This window comes from Aquarana catesbeiana, linkage group LG04 (assembly GCF_042186555.1).
Source record: "Aquarana catesbeiana isolate 2022-GZ linkage group LG04, ASM4218655v1, whole genome shotgun sequence".
In the NCBI taxonomy this organism is placed as follows: Eukaryota; Metazoa; Chordata; class Amphibia; order Anura; family Ranidae; genus Aquarana; species Aquarana catesbeiana.
In genome coordinates this window covers 358,514,344-358,536,517 of record NC_133327.1, presented here as the reverse complement: position 1 = coordinate 358,536,517, position 22,174 = coordinate 358,514,344, and the positions used below count along the sequence as shown (strand labels likewise).

Here is a 22,174-nt window from a genome sequence, read left to right as displayed (position 1 = left end):
TTATGTGAAAGGCACAAGACAAATTCTGAAGAAATAAGTTCAAATATGGCTGTAAATCAATGTAAGTAATCTTACAAAATTAGGAGTATAATGCGAATATGAAAAGGAAACTATTATGCTTTTAAGTAATTTTTTTTAAAGATTATGTGTTTTTGAAATTAATATCTTGTATCTGTTTTTTTAATGTATTCATAATCTTTGTTTCATTTACTACAGATTACACACACAACACAAGATTGGTGGGACCTTATGGGTTTTCAAAAGAGAAAGCACAGCAGAGGATGGAGGGCTCTTTTCTTGGGAGTAAATTTGAACATGAGCTGCTGGGCTCTGTAAATACAGAACTTCTTTTTCCAGAGAAACATATGACAATACACAGTTAAACAGGTGGAGGCCAGGGAACATTACACTTTTAACAGGTGTCACAACAAGTATCCCCTTTGGTAGATTTTTTTTTCTCACCTACTGTTCCAGTAACAAATTGAACTGGAAGTAAGAGTGAATCCCCCAAGCACAGAGGACCCTTTAGAAAAAAAAAAAAAAACTGACAGTGATTCTAATGCTTCCCCATCATATATAAAACAAAAATCCGATTGCTGTTATAGATTAGTAAAAAAAATATGGTATTTACAAAGCTCAATGGACATTCTGGGTGCCTCTAACATCAATGTTGTCCTTGGAAAGGTTTCTAGTGACCCCTCTGCTCCAGTAAATAAGTATTTCTCTCCTCTCCCCTCTATCTTGCTTTCCTTAACTTAAACCAGTATTATAGTTGTGTTATATTTATGTACTGACTATTCAAGGCTCCATTTAAATCCTAATACACAAAACAGAGTCAGAGCTATGAAACACAGGGTGTCAGGAGCAGTATAACACAGCTTTTGGCTGAAAAAAAGTTGGACTTGTCTTAGAAGTTAGGACCCCTTTAATGGACATCACTACTTTTGTTGAAACTTTGATATATCATATGCAATTGCTACCATAGCAATTTTATAGTTTCATCTTACTTTCAATTTTCAGTCCACATGTTTTTCTAAAACTTCCCATTTCTTTTTCACTAATAACTCCAGCAGTTTTCTTTTACTTTTAGCTTTTAAATCCAATTTTAAAAGCATCATCTTAAACAAAGATTGCCAACCTATTTACCAAGATGTTGGTTGTACTTACAAATCTCTTAAAGCATCCTTTAGCTCCAGTCCAGTGGTGATAGATAATAGGAAGTTTGGCTGTAACTTTGATCAAAACCTCTAGAAGACTTTAGCAAACATTAGCCAAAGTAAATAAGCAACTGAAACATAACACCATTAGACCTTTTATGAAAAATACATATTGACCTCACACTGGCAATTTTAAATGTATTTTGTCAAATAGATATTTTCTAAATAAAATTGATTAAATTAAAGAAATGCAGAATGCAGGAATTATTTTGACTCTAGCTCAAGTTAAATTATGTAGCTAATGCTATTTATCAAGATGAAAGATAAATTCAATGAATTTGTTTGCATGAAAATTTAATAACACAACAAGATTTCCAAGCAAACAAGCAAACAATACTATGGTGAGTACATATAAAAAAAACACTGGCTCTGTAAAAAAAAATAACGTTTTTTAAAAAAAGTATATTTATTACTTTTACCTTATTTTGTTTTTGTTAATAAAAATGGGCTTAGCTGAATGGGATGACATTTGAAAAAAAAATCTTAGTGATAGAAATAGTTGCTCTTTATTATTATCAAAATACTGTGTTAACTATCAGTGCAAATTATGTAAATTACATATAGTAAGCAGAATGGAGCAGCATAAAGTATATAATGTGCAACATAGGGGGTCATTTACTATAGCGCAGCGTGCTAATTAGTGCTAAAATGCCACAATCATGGTAATTAGCGCTAAAACTAAATTCACTATAGTGCTGGTGAAAAAAAAATCCCAAAATTGAATTTACTAGAGCTCCTAGAAAACAGATACCCCCAAACCCTTACTTTTGTTAGGACCTGGAGAATTGCATATGGAAATAATGTTTAGAGCATGATATGATTGCCTAAATGGTACTGAAATATGCATTATATTTTTTAAAGATAATCTGCTTTTAAAATGTGTGAAAAAGTGATTTCTATACTAAAATATCTTTAAAAGTCCGAGAAGAGATAAATTCCCTGTCTCTTTACAACTAGGTGCCAGCACAACTGAGCATGCTCAGACATGCAAACTACTCTCATTTTAACTCCCATGTCTTTTTACCAGGAGTTATAGTAAATACCAAAATGAGCTTTGGGTTAAAGTGCGTTTTTCAGAGTGAAAATGAAAAATATGTAGGCCAGTGCAAGTTTCAGTCATTGATTCTAATGGTACAATTGTAACTTCCCCAATTAAATCCTTTTCATGTTGAGATGAAATGTATCTTTCTCTCAAAGAAATTGTCCTTGCAACAATTGTGCTTCTTCATCATCTATTTTGTTTTTAAGAATGCTAGAATGTGTAATGTTTTCATGTTTTGGTAAAATATTTTTTTCTTTGTCACTTTCACTTGTTGCTCTCCATCTCACAAAAATCTTTACCCAAAATCACACAGGTGTCTTCACAAACCACAAACAATACCATTGCTGCTGCAAATTTAAACTGAGTCACAATTTTGTGTGTGTTTTAATATTTACAAATGATACTAATTTGAGCCCAAAAAATTTGATATGTGTACCAACATCAGAATTCGAAATGTCATTCCTAAAAATCAGAGGGTAACATCACTATTCTACACTCAAACACCAAGAACCACCAAATATCACAGAATAAATCAAGAAGAATAACTCCTGACTAATGTAATTCTACCATCTATATGTCCAAAGAAATGCAGTATATGTGTATTTATGTGTATTTATGTGTAGGAGGGCTCCTCAGTGGCTAATGAGTTAGCCCTTCTACTTAACAGCACAGAGGTTCTGGGTTCAAATCCCAAACATGCCACTTCATGTAGAGAAGTTGTGTAATCTCCCTGTGTTGTTAAATATAACTCCTGACTCAGGTCCTTAGATAAATTATGTCTAAATGTAGTATTTATGTGTAGGAGGGTTCCACCGCCATTTCAAATTATGTCATATGTTTTCCATGGGCAAGGACTCTAATCAGCCTTAACATTTCCCCACCAGCACTAATTGCAGCCTCTTACCAAGCTAAAACCCACAAAATGACAGCTGTTTAGCTCTCAGCATGCTGACAGTAATCAACCATAACCAGCCTTCAAAACAGATGGCATATTCCAGAAACAGGTTGTTCAGTGTCTTGCTGGCCTTCCACAGTACATCTGCATTGATTAACTGCTTCAGCCCCTGAAGATTTTACCCCCTTCCTGACCAGAGCGTTTTTTGCGATTCTGCAATGCGTCGCTTTAACTGACAATTGTGCGGTCATGCGACATGTCTCCCAAACAAAATTGACGTCCTTTTTTCCCCACAAATATAGATTTCTTTTGGTGGTATTTGATCGCCTCTGCAATTTTTATTTTTTGCGCTTTAAACAAAATAAGAGCGACAATTAAAAAAAAAAAAACGCATTATTTTTTACATTTTGCTATAATAAATATCCCCCAAAAATATATAAAAAAACATTTTTTTCCCTCAGTTTAGGCCGATCATATTCTTCTACATATTTTTGGTAAAAAAAAATCACAATAAGCATTTATTGATTGGTTTGCGCAAAAGTTATAGCGTTTACAAAATAGGGGATAGTTTTATGGCATTTTTATTAATATTTTTTTTTTTACTAGTAATGGCGGCGATCAGTGATTTTTATTGTGACTGTGACATTATGGCAGACATGTCGGACATTTTTGACACATTTGTCATTTATACAGCAATCAGTGCTATAAAAATGCACTGATTCCTGGCAGTGAAGGGGTTAACCACTAGGGGGCGGGGAGGGGTTAAGTATGTCCTAGGGGAGTGATTACTAACTGTAGGGGGATGGGCTAGCAGTGTCATTACACTGATCACTGCTCCCGATTACAGGGAGCTGTGATCAGTGACACTTGTCACTAGGCAGAACGGGGAGATGCTGTTTACATCAGCATCTCCCCATTCGTCCTCTCCGTGAGGCAATCATGGGTATCCCCGCGGCGATCGAGTCCACGGGACCCGCGACCCGACTCACGGAGCTCCCGGTGGCGCGCACTCAATGGCACGGTGGGAAATTCAAATGGACGTACCTGTAAGTCCATTTGCCCAGCCGTGCCATTCTGCCGACGTACATCGGCATGTGCTGGTCGGGAAGGGGTTAACTTCTTGCACACCTGGGACTTAGGGCAGTTTGACACCACAGAGATGCAGCATAAAAACATGTGTCCATATAGTGGCTTATGGGTTAGCACTTCTGCCTACCAGCTCTGAGTTCAGATCCCAATCCTGCTACCTGGCTAGAGGTTTTTGTGTTGTGGTGTTAAAGTTTCTTTTTCACAAGTGCTAACATTTTTAATGGGTTTCACATAATGAAACTCCAATAAATCACATTATAAATCACACATATGTGGGTTTGCACCAAATCTAGAACTGGGGTGTTTTGGTTCTAAGTCTGGTGTGATGCTGCACACATTTTAATTTTGTATGCTTATGATTTCCTGTTTTGGACCCTTCACATGCCCAACAACGTACAAGTTTGATTTGGAGATTTTTGGGATTACTGATCATGGGTAGAGCCCTGGAAATGTGTTATTTTGAGCTTTACCCTGCACAGATATATCTGATGATGCATTTTTTCATTTTAAAAGAGTGTGTATTCCTAATGAAAAGGTGTGAGCACTCAAGAGACAGAAACAATTACACTGGTGGGTGTGTCCTTTACTGGGTGGGTGAGCAAGCTTAGCTAGGTTATTTAAAGGCCTGCATTTGTGGCAGGGTTTGGTCTAAGAACAGGCCTGAATTTTTCTTACAAAAATGGCTTGTGGGCTTTGGGTTGGGGGCATTTTAGGGGCCCCACTTCTAGGGGGACCCCTGGATAAACAAGAGGCCAAATAAAGGTGGAACTAATAAAGGATGTTGCCATGTTGCGGGGTTCGATGAGTTTGTGAAATTCTATGAGAATACAGGTAAACCCTGAATATCAGTGTGAAGTGGGCCTGAAGACGATTGCTGTGAATGTTACAGAGGTTGCTGAATTTACAGGTTGGTGATATATTTGCTCTCCAGGATTTTGTGGCCAGTGGTCAATCTAATGTTTCTTTTCATTCTGAGGATACCTGCCAAGTTGCATATGAGAATTGGGTGAAGACGGATCTGGGAGGGAATATACTAAGAAGATGGATATCAGTTTATTGTTTGATCTTGGATTGTAGATCATGATTGTACATTGTTATGTGAAAGATATACAGTATCTCACAAAAGTGAGCACTCCCCTCACATTTTTGTAAATATTTTATTATATCTTTTCATGTGACAACACTGAAGAAATGACACTTTGCTACAATGTAAAGTAGTGAGTGTACAGCTTGTATAACAGTGTAAATTTGCTGTCCCCTCAAAATCACTCAACACACAGCCATTAATGTCTAAACCACTGGCAACAAAAGTGAGTACAATTTGGGCCCAAAGTGTCAATATTTTGTGTGACCACCATTAGTTTCCAGCACTGCCTTAACCCTCATGGAGTTCACCAGAGCTTCATAGGTTGCCACTGGAGTCCTCTTCCACTCCTCCATGACGACATCACAAAGCTGGTGGTTGTTAGAGAACCTCCACCTCTTCCATTTGAGGATGCCCCACAGATGCTCAATAGGGTTTAGGTCTGGAGACATGCTTGGCCAGTCATCACCTTTACCCTCGGCTTCTTTAGCAAGGCAGTGGTCGTCTTGGAGGTGTGTTTGGGGTTGTTATCATGTTGTAATTATTCCCTGTGGCCCAGTCTCTGAAGGGAGGGGATCATGCTGGGCTTCAGTATGTCACATTACATGTTGGCATTCATGGTTCCCTCAATGAACCGTAGCTCCCCAGTCTCAGCAGCACTCATGCAGCCCCAGACCATGAGACTCCCACCACCATGCTTGACTGTAGGCAAGACACACTTGTCTTTGTACTCCTCCTGGTTGTCGCCACATGCTTGACACCATCTGAACCAAATAAGTTTATCTTGGTCTCATCAGACCACAGGACATGGTTCCAGTAAGCATTGTCCTTAGTCTGCTTATCTTCAGCAAACTGTGGGCTTTCTTGTGCATCACCTTTAAAAAAGGCTTTCTTCTGGGACGACAGCCATGCAGACCAATTTGATGCAGTGTGCGGCGTATGGTCTGAGCACTGACAGGCTGACCCCCCCACCCCTTCAACCTCTGCAGCAATGCTGGCAGCACTCATATGTCTATTTCCCAAAGACAACCTCTGGATATGACGCTGAGCATGTGCACTCAACTTTTTTGGTTGACCATGTCAAGGCCTGCTCTGAGTGGAACCTGTCATGTTAAACCGCTGTATGGTCTTGGCCAACGTGCTACAGCTCAGTTTCAGGGTCTTGGCAATTTTCCTATAGCCTAAGCCATATTTATGTAGAGCAACAATTATTTTTTTCAGATCCTCAGAGAGTTCTTTGCCATGAGGTGCCATGTTGAACTTCCAATGACCAGTTTGAGAGAGTGAGATCGTTAACACCAAATTTAACATACCTGCTCCCTATTCACACCTGAGACCTTGTAACACTAATGAGTCACATGACACAGGGGAGGGAAAATGTCTAACTGGGCCCAATCTGGACATTTTCACTTAGGGGTGTACTCACTTTTGTTGCCAGCAGTTTAAACATTAATGGCTGTGTGTTGAGTTATTTCAAGGGGACAGCAAATTTACACTGTTATAAAAGCTGTGCACTCACTACTTTACATTGTAGCAAAGTGTAATTTCTTCAGTTTTGTCACATGAAAAGATATAATAAAATATTTACAAAAATGTGAGGGGTGTACTCACTTTTGTGAGATACTGTATATACATGATTATTAAAATGTGCTGTGTATTTTTGTTAATTTGTTTGGTGGTCATATGATGTGGAGGAGGCAGTCACTAAGTACTGACAGTATATGTGTGCTTTTGTCCATTTACTGAGACTAATAAAAAATACAAGTAAAAAAGGTGTATATTGGGTTACAAATAGATATGGTTTTTGTGCGTTTTGGGGGTGCATATTTCCTGACCCGCACCCCACTAAGACTGTTTGATGATTGCTCACATGTTATGCCTCGTACACGCGAGCAAAAAAACTGGTGTCGGGGGGGTCCCCTCTGAATCCATATTAGACCCAAATGGCCTGGTGAGATCCTGGGGGGAACCCCACGCAGTTTGTTTTCTCAATTTTTTTTTAACAGCAATTTTTTGTTTTTTGTACTGTCTGCTGTCAGCGGGGAACCCCACTGACAGCTGATGACTCATCAGTTGTTAAGGATATGCTCTTGCCTAGCAACAAGCTATATACTGTGAAAATAAAAAGCTCAAAGCTTATATCTTAATCAGCAGCAAATGCTGACAATACGCAAAAGCCTAATAGCCAATGCCACATGAGCATGGTTGGTACCATAATATTAATACCTCAAATGCAAAACATTATTGTATAGAATGAAAAGAATCAAACATTAGTAATTGTATTTTCTATGGATAATCGTGCTCAGCTCCATAGCATAGTGGTATGACCTGCTACCTTCAAAGATTCAAGCCATGGGTTTGAATCCCACTGATGGTATCGCCTAGTGAAAACTTGCATTGCATAATTAGCGAATGCACATAAGTTTGGTTGATTTCAAAACCCGAAGGGCCTGGTATGGATTGTGTTTCTTTATCTACATTGCAGGAACCAGCATTACATTACAGCCACGAGCAAGTTTAAATTACATTTTTTCCTTTAGAAAAGTAATCTTGCTGCGGCACTGTTCTACACATCACACAGATGCGCCACTTTACAGGCAGACTAAGGGTACCCCATGGCACAATATTTAAAGGAATATTTCATTTTTATTGTTTCACTTTAAGCATTATTAAAATCACTGCTCCTAACAAAAACTGTTATTTTTTTTGCATTGATACGTGTCCCCTAGGGCAGTAACTGGGTCCCCATACATTTTTTATGGAAAATAACTTGCATATAAGCCTTCAATGAGGACTTTTGATTTTGCAGGTTCAAGTCCCATTGACTTCAACTATTCCTACATATGAGATCTGACAGGCATGTTTGCCGGCAATAGCATAATTTTCCATTTACATATCTGCCCAGTTGAAGTCTTAATTGGTTTAATTTGGTGCTATTTTCATATGCAGTGGGATCACATATTTGCACTATAGTAAATGACCCCCATAGTGTACAGTGTGGGGAGGTAGTTTAAAATACACACAGTGAAGAAGCATATAATTTACGGCAGAGTAAACAGAGTGAATAGGGATAGCGTATATGATGTATGACACAGCAAACAAAGTGTAGCAGACCAGAGTTGTATGAGTTATAGGGGGTATGTATATGCCTCAATGTCCAATCACCTCCTATTATCAAATTCACTTGATCAATTTTTTTTTTTAACCAGAATGCTGTGCCTGACATGTCAACTTTGTCAACTGGGATACAATGACCAATAATGGCAGCTTATCTATGTGCCAGCCTCTTGCTATAAAAGGATGGGTTCCCAACAGCCATTTGTCTTGAAGTAATTTAGGTGAGTTAAAAGTCTGTATAGGGAGAGTTAGTTGCTACAAGGTGTTACACTGCACTACAGTATATTGCACTAAAATATAGGGAATTATGGTGTGGTTAATCATATATTATTAACTACTTCACATCTTTGGTTTACTACATGTGCCCAGTGAGTGAAAAACAAGCTCATGGTTGGAGTAGCAGCCATAAGCTTGCATTTATTTTGATTATATGGATCTCAGCTGTCTTGTAAAGGAGATCCTGGCAGCTATACATGATAACTTTTACATTGCGGTTGGTGTGAGCTGGGGACCACATCAAATGCTTTTGGGATGTTGAGTGGGAGGAGATCAAGGAACATTTGTTCCAGATTATCTCTGCTTTTTATTAATAGGGATAGGCCGAACGACCCCCTGTTCGGTTTGCACCAGAATTTTTGAACATCATGAAAGTTCGGGACCGAATAAAGCTCACTGAAGTCTATGGGAACCGAACATGAAAAATCAAAAGTGCCCATTTTGACGGCTTATATGCAAGTAATTGGGCATACAATGGTTATGGGGGTCTGGGTACTGCCCTGGGAGACATGTATCAATGAAAAAAAGTTTGTAAAAAACTTCATTTTTTTAATGAGCTGTGATTGATGCTTAAAGTGAAAGCATAAAAATAAAAAAATCCTTTCAATATATGCCTGGGTGGTCCCCTTAGTTCACCTGTAAAGTAGCACATCTGTACTGTGTATAGAAGCTGCTGCAGCAATAATTGCATTTATAAAGCCCAAAAAGTTAAATTTTCCCTGCAAACTTTCTTTATTTTGTAAGCAACGGCTTGGGGAGCCAGTCTGTATGATGAAGCCACAATGTAGTGCACTGGGAACAAGATTAGATATTTTTTGGATAAATTCTAGTGTCTAGACCACAGACTTTGGATAGAAGTAACAGAAGCACAGAATTATATGGCATTAAACTTGCAGTAATGCAATGAAATATATGGAATTAAACTTGCATTAATGCACATAACTATATGGCGTTAAACTTGCAGTACCTCAATCAAATATATGGCGTTAAACTTGCAGTAACGCACAGAACTATATGGCGTTAAACTTGTAGTAATGCAATGAAATATATGGCGTTAAACTTGCAGTAACATACTGAACTGTACATTGTTAAACTTGCAGTAACACAACTGAAATATACTGCATTAAGTGTGTAGCAATGCCCAGAAATGTACTGCGCTAAACAACACATAACGCACTGAAAACTACAGCGTTAAACTTGCAGTAATGCACTTAACTGTATGGTGTTAAACTTCAGTAACACAATTGAAATCTACTGCGTGAAGCATGCACTAACGCACAGAAATGTACTGCGTTAAATGGCACATAACACACTGAAATATACAGCTTTAAATTTGCAGTAACGCACTAAAATATACTGTGTTAAATGGTCACTACACTCACACTGACTGAACTATGCCTACATTCACACTAATGTAAAGATAAATGGTGGTCACACTACACTCACACTGACTGAGCTATCCCTACATTTACATTAATGTAAACATGAATGGTCCCTACACTCACACTGACTGAACTATCCCTACATTCACACTAATGTAAAGATGAATGGTCGCACTACACTCACACTGAACTATCCCTAGATGCACACTAAACTGATATTCTACACTGATAATTGAATCAGAATAGCACCCTATAGCAGACTAACTGTCTAATAGCACTGAACAGAGCTCTGTTCTATCACTCTCCATGCTGCTAGCACACTACAAATGGCTGCTATGGAAGGAATATTTTTACAGTGTGGGCGGGATTAAAACATGTACATTTCCTGGCACATATCTCCAATAGTGGCTGATTCAGAGGTTTATCATGAAGTACCTTGGATTGTAGGAGGTTTTTCAACAGGCCAGAAGAATCTGTGGCCACTTTAAATGGTCATATCTAGCCACTCCTCACCTGGCAGAAATGCCGCACCAATATGCCTGTGAACCTTCTTATTTGTGATGCCCCAACACATTTCAATTCAATGTTGGCAATGTTGCACAGGATGTACAAGTAGCAGTGAGTGAAGAATTAGGAGAAAATGGGCATGCTTTAAGGGGAATATTTCACTCCTCCAAAATCATAAGAGTTTTTCCTGGGTTGGCAGAGATTATTGATTCTTTGAGGTCCTCTGCTGCAGGCAACCTGGCTCTTTCATGCTGAAATGCCTAAACAAGGATCCCAGGGTTTGTATCATCAAAGATAGTGACCACTACTGGGAGGTCACCTTATTAGATTCCAGATAAAAGAGTAAAGTAACTAATCTATTGTCACCATCCAGAAGGGAGCAAAAATGTAGGCACTTTAAGGAGGTTCTGTGTAAAAACCTTTTTGCCAGATTTTCTTATTGATGCAGGATCCCCTCTGATGACCAACACACCTCCAATCCTCTGATTCCTGAAATGGGTAGTGTTGCCTGTTAGGGATGAGTGGAATGTACCTGGGCTCAGTTTGAGGAAGATTCAGTGAACACTACTGAAATTTGGATGCTGAATCTCAACCCAAGTTAATTGGAATCGAATGTTATAAATCAGACAATTTTCTAGGATAATAGCAAGAGATTGTCAAACAAAAATTATGGGGTCCGGACACTGCCCTAGGTGTACTAAAGGGAAAAAAAATAATTTTATATACCTGTAAATTCCATACTGTATCTTGGAGGACACAATAGTTGATTTTTAGACTATGGGTTTATGCTGCTACCTTCAGGTGGTTGGACACTGACAAAAATGTTTGCTATTAACTTCCCCTCAGAGTACCTTTGAAACTCTACCCACTCTGTGAGGCTCCAGTTTTTTTGCAAACAGTAAGGAGATCACAGAGAAAAAGCCTATAACCTGTACTGCACCCCACAATATGGAATTTTGCAGGTACATGTTAAAATTCTTACTATCTTACTCATACAGTACAGGACACAGGGAGATCCCCAAACAATAAAATGGAGGGTTGGGAAACAAAACAGCAAAAAAATTGCAACAACTAAACCACAGGAAGAACAAACACGGTCAACAAATCTGCACAAGCAGACAGCAGAGACAAGTTATAGCTGAAGCAGGGATCAAAGGTTTAAAGGGCTGAGGTTTAAATAAACGACTGTCAAGAAACAGTTTTAAAAAATGTGAATAGAAGAACAGACAGTGACCATGTGACCTTTGAGAAGGACCAGTGATAGATGCTGTAAAAACCCAGGAATTCCAATCTCGAGGAGGAAGAGGTGCAGGTAGGGAAAGAGGGTTTAATGAAGTCCTAAGTAAGGTAAATTAACCACCCAGTTGAATGTAAAAAAAGGAATGAATCCCAGAGATGGATAGCCCTATGAAAATCCTGACCCCGTCTAAAAGATGTATTAACAGAAGGAGGGGAGGGTGATGACATTCCCATGAAAGGTAATAACAAAAGCCCCAGGGAGGAAAGAAGAACTGGCTTCCAGAATACTTTGTTCATAAGTAACATAAGAAAATAAAGTTTCCTACCTCCATATAGGTTACTAGATTAAAATAAATTCTTAGGTGCACCGTGCATATATCAAATATTAAATACAAATTAACAATATGAATTCCCAAGTATACCGTGCATGTGTCAATTAAATATTCTGTTGCAATATTGTGCAATCATAGGTGATACATAGACATAACTTAAATGCTTACATATGTAATATTGCTAGGGAGGGAGGAAAGGGGGGGGGGGAAGGAGGGGCGTGGCCTAATCTGTGCTTCCCAAACATCACCTCCTGTACCAGCGCTGAAGGATATTAATGACGGTTTTGACGTTTTTACCATTTCGCTTGATTTTTACTGTAAAAGTGTGAGTACCCTTTCATTTTGTGTAATAAAACTTTTTTAAAGCAATTTTACGCTATGGGCACTCCCTCTCTTTTTATATATGATATACCACGATCCTGAGCCCGCCAGCGATCGCTGTACAGTGGCGATAAAACTGTAACTGCCTACTACCCCCGCAGGGGTGAAGTGATCTGGTGAGTGGCTGCACTTTCAGAGCAAAAAGATATTATAAGTGAAGGATTATCACCACAGCACAAGAATATGACACAAGAGACTTACTAAAGAATTTTGAAGCACGTTTGCACTTTTATCTTGTCACTGTTGCCTTTTGGATTGCACCAGCACATTTGCACTTTATTTTGTTATTGTAATTTTCCTTAGGAACAGATTTCCTACACCCCTCCCCACCTCCCTATCTCACTCCCTTCTCCCTTCCCCCCCCCCCCTTTCCTCCTTCCCCCCCCCCCCCCTTTCTTCCCTCCCTAGCAATATTACATATGTAAGCATTTAAGTTATGTCTATGTATCACCTATGATTGCACAATATTGCAACAGAATATTTAATTGACACATGCACGGTATACTTGGGAATTCATATTGTTAATTTGTATTTAATATTTGATATATGCACGGTGCACCTAAGAATTTATTTTAATCTAGTAACCTATATGGAGGTAGGAAACTAAATAGGAACAGCGCCAAACCCTTCTATCATTTCTAATATATCTCAGCTGTCCCCATTTTAGGGTGACTGCCTGTTGGGAGGCAGCAGTTCCAAACTTTACCAATTAAGTCTTTATGTCCACTGCGCGGGTTCACCATCCCTTTATAAGAAAATAAAGCCCCCCCGGTGGAATGCAGGGGTAACCCTGCTAAACTTTGTACCAGACCTTTCGAGTCTGGCATGGATGTTTTCCATACAGAAAAACAAGAAAAGGAAATCATGGGATCCCTACAAAATCAATACCATGTCCTTATCCAAACACAAAGCCTGGCTGGTCAGGAAATCATGGCAACATGTGGGAGTAGTTTGCCAGAGTGGGGGCACCTGAGTTTTTCATCTAGTCAATATTTTCAAGGAGTGTTTAATTAGAGGGGTCAATATGCTTTTTGGTGTCAGAGGTAATCCATAAAAGTATATCTATTGCTAAAGGGGAAATCAGATAAGTCTCTAGGCCAGGGGTAGGCAACCTTAGAGAGATGGAGATCTACTTAAACAACAATGATGAAGTTAAAGAACATGGGGCACAGTGTCCTGTTGTTAGGGTCGGCTCACACCAGAACACAGTGCCAGAAAGGCATCTTCCATGTGTGTTTCCTGCACTTTGTTTAAAATGCACTGCCTTTGTGATCTACTGTGGGTGATAATACATTGTTAACCCCAAAAGTAGATTGCAATCACAGTGTGTTTGTGAACACAAGACCGCATGGTACTGCAGTATCATGTAATTTGGCACACTATTTTTTGTGCAATCTGATGAGATTTGCAGCCAGGGTCATATTTATATCTGAGCAGCCTGTAGGCAGGGAATTCTGAAGCATAGTCAGAATGCAGGGTTAAGGACTGTGTTACACTCAGAATGCAGGGATAAGGAGTGCATTATGCTCAGTATGCAGGGATCAGGAGTGCATTACTCTCAGAATGCAGGGTTAAGAGGTGTGGCACACAGAATGCAGGGTTCAGGAGAGCGTCACACTCAGAATGCAGGGATCAGCAGTGCGTTATGCTCAGAATGGATGGTTTACCAGTGCATTATGCTCAGAAAGCAAGGGTCAGGCGTGTGTTATGCTCAGAATGTAGGGTTAAGGAGTGTGTTATGCTCAGAATGCAGGGTTCAGGAGTGCGTTGTGTTCAGAAATGCAGGGATCAGGAGTGTGTTACAAAGAAACCCACATCGTTTTTTTCTTTATTTTTTACGGGCAATTTTTTTATTCAGCTGTCGGCTGGGAAACCCATTAACAGCTGATGACTCTTCAGTTGTTAAGAATGCCCTGGATCGCTTCCCTGTCCTGCTCCTTAACAACCAGCTTACACTGCATCTAGATTAGGCAAAGCTTTCCCCAATCAGGGCGCAGAATGCACTGTGCAGTGCTTAGTACATTGTATGTTCGTCGGGGTAGGACCTCCGGCGAACACCCTGCAAATTCGGTTGTTCGGTTAACGGCTGAACTGGCAAATGTTCGGCCCAAACTTATGCTCTGGCTGAAACATTCCCCCATCCTTTATTAGTCATTTCTGCCACCTCTGCTGGTATTCCAACCCTATACCACACAATGTTTCTGCAGCTGGACCTCACATTTCTATTATATTGTGACCTAACCAAGCTAATTTAATACTGTCCAGCCACTGAACAACTTCTGTGGTCATTTTCTCTCAGATAATACACTCTAATGTTTATTTCAAGATAAAAACCTGCCCTGTCTATCCGTCTTATATTGTGGCTCTACCAAGCTGTGTACATACTGTTCAGCCTCTGTACAATATCTGTGGATATTATCTCTCAAATAATACACTTTAATGTTTATTTCAAAATAAAACCTGTATTTTCTCTCACTTTTAGGCCCCTTTCACACAGGCTGTCTGATCAGGTCAGCCTGTCATTTTTTCCGGTGGACCTGATCGGACCCTCCATTCCCTCCTATGGACCGCTGACACCCGCTGCTATCCGATCCTGTCCGCAAAATCCATATGGATGGTGGTCCTATTTTCGTGGATCAGATAGGATTGAATGAAAACAGACAGGCAGTCCATTTACATCCGATCTCTTCATACAGCAGAGCGAGATTGGGTCCATCTTTGCTCTGCAGAATGAGTGGAGATGGGCTTGTCATGTGCCTGCCCAGCGGGGATCAGCAGAGCGATCCCCCGCTGAGCAAGTGGCGTCCGTCCAATGGATGTGGCCATGTGAAAGGGGCCTTACACTGTGGCCTTACATTTAGTTACACAACAGAAATTTCTAACATCTCTGAACCAATATTTCTGATTTAAATGTCTCAAAATGTAGGGCCCAACTCCACATACCACTTTTTTACAATTGTTTAGCCCAAAAAATCTGCAAAATGTAAAGGCAGGATTTGCCCTCATCGATTTCAATGGAATTTAGCAAACATTTAGGGTTTTCTGAAATTCGAGGCAGATGCACTGAAACACAAGCAGATTTGCCCAAGATTACTCTCCTACTCCTAATCTTCCAGGAACCAAAGTCCCAGTGCTAACATATCCTGCTATATATAATGTAATCAAAAGCTTAATGTGTTTACTTTGTGTCAGCTTTATACAATGGAAATTTATTTTGAGCTACTTTTTATATTCATGTAACCATATCATAACAAATACATAAAAGACTTAGACATCATAAATGCCATTAATAGACCTAATAAATAATTCATAATAATTAATTTTTGTTTTTGTCACTTGATCCAATGAGGAATCTCCTTTGGCATGTTTAGGCTCACCGATGTGAACAGAACCGTATAATTAAGTTAATTATATGATGAAGCCCTTCGTTGCAATGCCTCTGCTGATGCTGCTGATGCTGATCTTTAGTTTTAAGTTTAAACAGACATTAAAGACTTACAAAGTCATTATGCACAAACTCTTAATGACATAAGATGTAATCTTAAGTTAGCAAAAAAGCTGTCAGCAAAGTATTCAGATTTATTTCTGTGCAAAGGTTAGTGGTAAATGACTTTGTTCTTCATGAAGAGTACATTAAATGAGGCCAGCAGAAAAACTATACAGTATACTAAACTGTATACTGTGCATGAACTATAATTGTACCAGTGCATTGAAAGGCATTTCCTAAACTGACAGCCTTTATGAAGCCAATGTACAGTATATCTTTAAGCAAAGAAAGTAACTTTTTGAAACATAACTTAACAATTCAGATGCCTTGTCTGTGCGGGACTACAGTCGTTTTTGTGTCTTCCAGTGTTTTAGTTAGAAAAGATGAACATACTGTATATTCTGAAGGAGAACAGAGGAAATAAAGGGCATACATTTTACTATTCTTTCTCATAATGTATGCCTGTGAGCTGGCTAAAATAAAAATAGAACATTCCTTATGTAGCTGATTTCCTATTTCAACAGTTATTGAAAGAGAGACAGTGTAACTACACTGAGCAGCTTATAATTCCCTCTAGTGGCTAATCTGCACATTTCTACTTAAAATACATTAAAAAGGAAGAGCAAGAGGCAAACATATAAAGTCTTATCAAAAATGACTTCAAGATGTGCACTACCACATTACCTCATAATTTACACTCTCTGAAAATACACCCTACTTTCCCTGTAAGCATACTCAGAACAAAACTATAAGCCATTTTTTTCCTTTTAAAGCCTTATAAACAGCCTTAAAGCGGAGTTCCACCCAAAAGTGGAACTTTCGCTCATTTGTCTCCTCTCCCCCTCCGGTGCCACAATTGGCACCTTTCGAGGGGGAGGGGGGACAGGATACCTGTCTTCGACAGGTATCCTGTTCCCACATCCGGGAGTCTGTGCCGCGGCCCGTGACATGACCCTGCGGCTCCCTCCTCCTCTCCCTGTAGCCAAGCCAGTAGGATTTAATAAAGCTGTAAGGCTACACTGCCCAGTTCCCTCACCCGCAATGGCGGCGGCAGCACCCGACAGATGATGGAAACATCAGCTGAAGTGCCAACATTGTGGGACTCCAGGACAGGTAAGTGTCCTATAGTTAAAAGCCAGCAGCTGCAGTATGTGTAGCTGCTGGCTCTTATTTTTTTTGGGGGGCGCAACATCGCTTTTTACACCAATGCATTTGCTATAATGGACAAATTCAGCAAATTTGTCCAGAAAGTTGCCAAAAGTTTTGTGAAGTTTTGCTTATGAATAATCTCTACACATATTGCATCCGGAAAGTATTCACAGCGCTTCACTTTTTCCACATTTTTTTAAGTGACAGCCTTATTCCAAAATGGATTAAATTCATTATTTTCTGCAAAATTCTTCAAACAATACCTTATAATGACAACATGAAAGAAGTTTGTTTGAAATCTTTTCAAATTTATCAAAATTAAAAAACAAAAAAAAAATCACATGTACAAAGTATTCACAGCCTTTGCACCTTTGGCACCAATTACAACCTCAAGTCTTTTTGAGTATGATGCTACAAGCTTGGCACACCTATTTTTGGGAAGTTTCTCCCATTCTTCTTTGCAGGACCTCTCAAGCTCCTTTAGGTTGGATGGGGCGCATCGGTGCACAGCCATTTTCAGATCTCTCCAGAGATGTTCAATCGGGTTCAAGTCTGGGATCTGGCTGGGCCACTCAAGGACATTCATAGAGTTGTCCTGTAGCCACTCCCTTGTTATCTTGGCTGTGTGCTTAGGGTGGTTGCCCTGTTGGAATATGAACCTTCGCCCCAGTCTGAGGTCCAGAGCGCTTTGGAGCAGGTTTTCATCAAGGATGTCTCTTTAAATTAATGCATTCATCTTTGCCTTGATCCTGACTAGCATCTCAGTTCCTACCACTGAAAAACATCCCCACAGCATGATGCTGCCACCACCATGCTTCACTGTACGGATGGTATTGGCCAGGCGATGAGCGGTGCCTGGTTTCCTCCAGACAGAGGAAACACACAGAGTTCAATCTTTGTTTCATCAGACCAGAGAATTTTGTTTCTTATGGTCTGAGAGTCCTTTAAGTGACTTTTTTCAAACTCCAGGTGGGCTGTCATGTGCCTTTTACTGAGGAGTGGCTTCCGACTGGCCACTCTACCATAAAGGTAGAGTGGCCTTCAGAGTTCAGAGTTGAAGTTGTCAATCAGCTGGAGCTCCCTCCCCTGTCACCATTTTTCTCTTGGTGTCAGGAAAACATGTCAGAAGTGATTCATGCAAATAGCTGAGGAATGAAGCATCAGACAAAAGTGACACTTAGTGCTCTTAATTGAGACAATAATAATTTATGAATAACAAATGTCTAGAAAGACACTATATGAAAATCATATTATAATGAAATATACTGTATATGAAATAACTATAATGGAATACAATATATGAAATATCATATATAGTAATGGGAAGTAATCTTGGAAAGAGGGATTTTTCCTATTTCAGCATAAAAAAGGGGATTGTTTTGAGGGCAGGAGGCGGAGCCTAGCAGAGCAGACATGCATTGTTAGAGCTCCACACCGCTGAGGAGAGAAGAGAAGGACAAAGCGGAGCCTGCAGGCTCAAAAGGTATCCATTTGAACCTTTTTGCCCCAGGGAACAAACTGTGAAAGTTTGGGCAGGAAATATGGTGCTGGGAGGAAACCGTGGCAGAAATAAAAATCACCTCATAAAGAGCTCACAGGCACTCACTGCAGCTGAAGCAGCTCCAGTCACCTCACAAGATACAGTATCAGGGCGCTCTCACAGACAGAAAATGTCACAGCAAGACTCTCCATTTGAGTCAGATACAGAACAAATCCTCTCACAAACTTCTCCACAAGCCTCCTCAGTATCCCCAGTAATATTATTACAATTTGAAAAGATGCTTCATAAGGCTTTAAAACAAACCTCAGACCAAATAACAAAAAGCCTAACCAAAGAAATAAGAGAGCTGGGAAACCGCACCGCAGCCTTAGAAATAAAAATGGATGAAATTGAAATTACAACCCAAGAAAATATAACAGAATTGGAACAATTAAAAAAAGAGAATTTAATACTTCAAACTAAGCTCGAAGATTACGAAAATAGAGCCAGACGTTCAAACTTGCGCATAAGGGGAATACCTGAAACTGTGACAGACCTGCAATCTACTATTACTGCTCTATTACAAGAACTAAAGCCAGATATCCCTATTGAACGTTTAGAACTGGACAGAGTACACAGAGCCCTCACAGCCAAAAAGAAAGACGGACCCCCACGTGATATAATCACAAAATTTCATTATTACAGAACGAAAGAACAAATACTAATTGCTGCAAGAGAAAAAAAGGAACTTAATTTTCAAGGACACAATTATCAAATTTTTGCTGACCTATCCCAACTTACTATTACTAAAAGACGATCCATGAAACCCCAACTAATGGAACTGCAATGCCACAACATTATGTATCAATGGGGCTTCCCCTTTTCAGTCAGATTTAACTACCAAGGTACAATTTACAGAAGCAGATCAGCAGATGAACTACAACAAACCCTTTTAAAATTAAATCTGACAGAACCCACAAGCAGCAACACTCCCACACGCAGAAGAATGGCGTCATCTTCACCTTCAGGCAGCACCCAGAAAATTTCAGAACAAAATGGGAATCATCATTCTCACAAAAGAGGCCGTTATGCCACATCATCCATGGACCAAGAAGATTCAATGGACTGACATCCTAATTCCTGATATCTCTTCATTTATTATACTAAGAGATGGTTCTCTATAAAAAACCTATATTTATAACTGAATGTAACTGCATTCTGATAGTCACACACTGTGTGGGATCATGTTACATTCCAGTTATATTTCTTATTACTTCTGATTCATATAGCCTTAGAATATATAAGTGAAATAAGGAAATTCTTGTTCAGTTATATATTATCAGGTAATAACAATAGATTTATTACTTTTTAGGACAAATATGTTCAATAATCCAGAAGTAATGGAAGCTTTTTCTTTCTTTTCTTAAAACAAATATATTATTACCTAACTAGTTCCTAGAATTATGTTTTTGTTTATTCTAATCTGAAGCAATACAACCTCAATTTTATGAGTTAACATATCTAAACAGTTACATATGAATAAAATATGTAATTGTTTACTCTAAAAGGGTTAAAATCCCAAAATAATTCAAACTATCTTCATCAATACCAAAGTTATTAACAGTACCTTTCTAACTGAATTATTTTGCCTAGGGCAAGACTAACCATATACAACCACCCTGGAATAAATAATTTCAACAAAAACTATATTCTGCACTCCAATTAATGAAACATCATTTTGATGTCTTTTGACATAGCACTTCTCTCCTGTAAGCGGAAGATCCGTGTACCCCCATTAGCCCTCCTCATTCTCCCAACCATATTATGTGGGAGTGTGACGAAGGCACTTATTCCCCTGAGAGAGATATTTATTCTCTTTCACGGGTAAATTGTGATTACTTGCAAAAAATAATTTATACAATGTATCATCTAATCTCATATGTTTTTTGTTTACTCTTTACTCCAGAATTCACTGGTTTCTTTTCTATCTATTCATCTTTTCAGTCCACACAGGTTGATCTGCGCAGTCAGCTCTGCATAACAAAAAGTAAGTCAAAACTATTTGATCTATTGCGATGGCACCACTGAATATACTTTCCCTGAATGTTCAGGGAATAAATGTCCCTCAAAAAAGGACCAAAGCCTTCCGTACTTTCCATAACAAGAAGGCTCACATAGTATGCCTCCAAGAAACACACTTCACCAAAGATTCTACTCCAAAATATATTTCTCCTTCAACAAATTTACACGGCTTCTGCCTGTACCAAGCAAAGGGGAACTCTAATTGCATTTCACCGATCCACACCATTCACCTTATCATCAGAAATTAAAGACCCAGAAGGTAGATACCTGATACTCATGGGTTATATAATGGATACAGCAATCACGGTGATTTCCTACTACGCTCCTAACAAACAACCTACACCATTCCTCTCACATATATTACAAGTGATTAATACACACAAAATAGGAACAGTGATAATGTGTGGGGATTCGGACCAGGTCCTCCTCCCATTTCTAGATAAATCACCTTTTACACCATCCAAAATAACCTCTAGATTATCTTTTTCTCAACTTCTTTCCAAATACAATCTGGTAGATTCATGGAGAGAAAGTAACCCAATGAAAAAGAAATTCACTTATTTCTCGCACCCTCATCAAACCTTCACCAGAATAGATCATATTTTTCTAACAATAGGAATGATACCAGAAATTATTGCATCAGATATAATTCCGATTCCGTGGTCTGACCATAATGCAGTATACACTACTATAGCCTCAGCCATACCAAAAGCGCATGACCCAACGTGGTACTTACCGGACATAATGCTCAAACACCCACTACACCAGATGGCCATTGAACAAGCTTTAAAGGAATACATATCAATTAATAATACAACAGACATCTCTCCAATAACACTGTGGGAAGCTCATAAGCCTGTCTTGCGTGGTACAATACAAAGACAAATGGCACTATTTAAACGGGAACGCAAAAATCTAGCAAAAAAACTAGAACTCAATTTTAATGCAGCCTACATATCATTTCAAGATAATCCATCTCAGAGTACAAAATCTCATCTGGAAAAATCTAGATTGGAATACGATCTATTTCTCACTGAGTCAGTTGATAAATCCCTCAAACGCTCCAAACACAATTTCTACATGAATATAAACAAACCAGGTACATATTTGGCTCGGGCATTAAATTCAACTAACAAATCTTTCAAACCAATACGTTTGAAATTATCAAAAAATGTTTACACTTGTAATCCAGTTAAAATAGTCCATAAATTTCACTCACATCTCGCAACTTTATACAAGACAAACAATGAATTTAATCCTACAGAAGCTGAATCCTTCTTCTCAAAAATAACCTTACCTGAGTTATCTCAGAATCAAAAAAGCAGTTTGGATGAGCCTATAACTATAGATGAAGTTGCTAACGCCATAAAAGACCTAAAACTTAACAAAAGACCAGGCCCAGATGGCTACTCAGC

At 39.0% G+C, this 22,174-nt stretch overlaps 1 protein-coding gene across 3 annotated transcripts in view; it reads right to left on the bottom strand.

Annotated features, from left to right (window-relative positions):
• The window catches only part of GRIK2 (glutamate ionotropic receptor kainate type subunit 2), a 1,356,701-nt gene that overhangs the window by 102,858 nt on the left and 1,231,669 nt on the right, over nt 1-22,174 (bottom strand). The gene's annotated exons all lie outside the window — the stretch shown is intronic.